Raw genomic sequence first — 3,320 nt, 5'->3', positions numbered from 1 at the left:
TGTAGACACACTGTGCAGTCTTTTTGCGTTATCCCCATGAAACAGGGATTTTCACAGGAAATTACCTTCCCAGTGATGATGCCTACACATCTGTGTAAGTGTAGCATCTTCAACTTGACTTTCATTAAACTGTATTCTATTTCTCTTCCAGTTTCTTGAGTTTTCTTACTGGTAACTACAACAGTCAGCACCCTTTTCTGAGGCTGTTCTCCATATTTTATTCAGGAGAAAATGTTTAGTAAGATGTAGTTGCAGTACTCCAAAAAACCAACAGAACATTTTGATTAACACATGTCAGATGTAATTCTTTTTTGTAAAAGTCACAGAATTTGTAGTGGAGAAAATAGGCACTAGTTCAGGAAGATATATATGGGTAAAGGGAACAAAATAGAATGCTTTTATAATGCCTTTTACATTGCTTTATAAATAGATGCGATAGATGGAAAAATGACATGCCCTTATGATATAAAGTTTCCAAAAAACAAGGATGAAATATTTCATACAAAGGCTGCCTACGAAGCCATTTCAAAAACAACAGGCATTGTTCCAAATTGACTGTGTTTGTTTTTTATCTAGCAAAAAATCGGGTTTACAATAAGATTATTTTCTAGAGATCTACAGATACGTATCGAACCCAAAATAATAACTTAGGGATACTGTAATATCCTTTAGCAGAAATATTTCAAAGGGGACAGGCTGTTCAAAAAGCTTGGCTTCTTTTATGAACCAAAACAAGCAGCAGCATTCTTAGAGACTTTTAGCACGCATGGCTTTGAGCACTTCTGAAAATTTGCCTATAGAGGTGGATGTTGAACTTGAAAAAATTATCCTTGAGCTCTTTGGAATATCTGGCTACATTTTAGACAAATGTCTGTTCTATGATCTCTTGCCCTTTGATATACCAAAGCTTCACAATGCTATTTGATGAACTGCTTGTTGACAGATATTTATCAGGTTTTAGCAGGCTTAAAGAAAAGAAAATTGGGGTGCAGAGGAATCTTGGATTTTGTAGAGCTGTAGCTAAACTTTATATTTAGACGTAAAGTTGAACAGCCACCCAAGCAATCAATTAGATTTCTTAGTCCCTTGAGAGGACCTGGAACACACGGTCCAACTGCAGGCCTGGAGAGTTTTTCTTGCACTCCAGTCCTTAGTTATATCAAGGCTTCATGGTTTTACTAATGTTATTGAGAAAGGTTTGCCCATATTTTTCTACCACCAAATGGAGAAAATACAGCAACCTTTCATGCTAATGCAGGGAATGATTAGCTGGTTTGGAAAGTATGTCAAGGTTAAATACTGTAACTAATCCTACTGCAGAATAAATTGTTCCTAATAAAATACATGATAAGAGTATGTATAACTTGGATGTATCAAATATTTCACAAAGAGCTGATTTTTAAATATCCAGATAATTCCTGTATTATTCTAAGTTTAGTGTAGTACCCATTTACTAGGATGTCTGGATTGCATTCATGTTTTTCAGGTATACATTTTGACGCAACACAACATTCCTACTTTCAGTCCTGCTAGTGCTGGTGTTTACTTACGAGTTCTTTCCCAGCCTCCCACCCTCTGAAGAGCCTCTAAAGTAAATGTACAGAATACCCACTCCTGGAAAACTACTTGTGTATTTAATTGACAATTAAAATCTTGCCATGGTCTTCCTTCATTTCTGAATGTGTAACTGCCAAAATGCAACCTGATGCAAATCCGTATTGGATCAGCAGGAATATCTTGGCTGGCCCAAAAATGTCTTAGGTAGACCTGTAAGGCTACCTGTCGACTTACACCTCCACTGCTACGTGGGCAGTAGCCAGTGCCTGACAGATTGCCTGGAAGAACGCTGTTGCATCCTTTTTCATCCATCTATATAAAAATGGCCCAGGTTTTGAACATATGCCTCTCTTTCTGTAGTCGTGGATGTCAAATTTACTAGAGCAGCAATTATTTACAGCACCAGGCTGCTAACTTGCTCTTGTATCAACTACCAGTCCTATCCTGATTAATCAGTATTTAATTCTGCATTCCACATCTCTATTGACCTTTAAAAATATGTTTTGCTACCTATCAGAAAATTGTATATAGTAGGAATTATTTTAGATCTTATTTGGATGATTAATTCTTTGGTTTTCACCTTGGTGGGAAGGATAGACTTGTTCAATGCACTTCTCAAAGTTACACGAAAATAGTTTCTAAGCAATAGAAGTTGCAGAACTATGCCATGGGTGCAGTAATCAGGGCTACACGCTTGAAGAAGACATTAATATTTCTTCTTTAGAAGTTATTTGTTTACTTATTCCCCATAGCCTCTTTCCAAAGTTTGTACAAGAGTTGCTTAGCTATAGCAGCAAGGTAAAGACATGATTGCATAATAGATATGGTTTAGGATGACTTTTAATCTTTGCTGAATCTTCTCACTAAAGAGTGAATGATATGTAGCTGATGGAAGAGATACAGAAGAGAAAGAGCAGCTGGTGTTTTGACTGATTCTATGATATTGTAATTATGTTTCTAAACCTGTGCCAGGTGCTTTAACAGCTCTAGCTAGGTTTTATTTTATGTGGATGTAAATAAATATAGTGGTTAATTTTCCCATTTCCTGAAATAAAACTTTATAGGTGTCAGTGAAAACAATGTAATTGAGGCCTAGAAAAAGTAGGAGACTTAATTATTGGAACTGTGCAGCTGAAGTAATGGGGTGTTTGAGAGGTTGATTGGGTAGCTAGGGAGAAGCTGATTTAGCAGGCTATTTACAGTCCATCAAAAGGTCTTTATTTGTCTTTTAATAAGGACTGAAAGCCAGAAAACGACCAAATATATGCTTTGACTACTTAGTAGCAAGAACACATGGTGCAGACAATGACTGGAGTTTGCGCGGGTGAATATTGTATGGATAAGTCATTCATCAGTTGAAAAAGATTGATCACAGAAGTTAAGCAGTAGAAAATACATGGCAAAATGTAAAAGGAATGGATTAAATGTAAAAAAAGGGGAGGGGGAGAAGAGATTTGCATACACATTTTTAGACTCAGCTGCTTGAAAGCTTGACCAGCACCGTGCTTTGTTACTTACTTTGCTACATTAGTAAAGGGAACGTGAGCCATAAATCTGGTCTTGATTTAAATATGTGGTTAAAGGTGAGTGGGTGAGTGAAAGTACCTGACTGGTGGGAAAGGGAGGCTTCCATCAGGGCTAAGGGATGGACAGTCGGCCTGGAATAGCATCCAGGGACCCTGGAGAGTCAGTGGGAATGGAGAATGGAGGGGAAGAAAGGATTTCTAGCTGCCAATGGCACACAGATCAACTCTAGGAGAGCT

The sequence above is a fragment of the Psittacula echo genome (genome assembly GCF_963264785.1).
Source record: "Psittacula echo genome assembly, chromosome: 5".
NCBI classification, from domain to species: Eukaryota; Metazoa; Chordata; class Aves; order Psittaciformes; family Psittacidae; genus Psittacula; species Psittacula echo.
Note: the sequence above shows the minus strand (reverse complement) of the source record.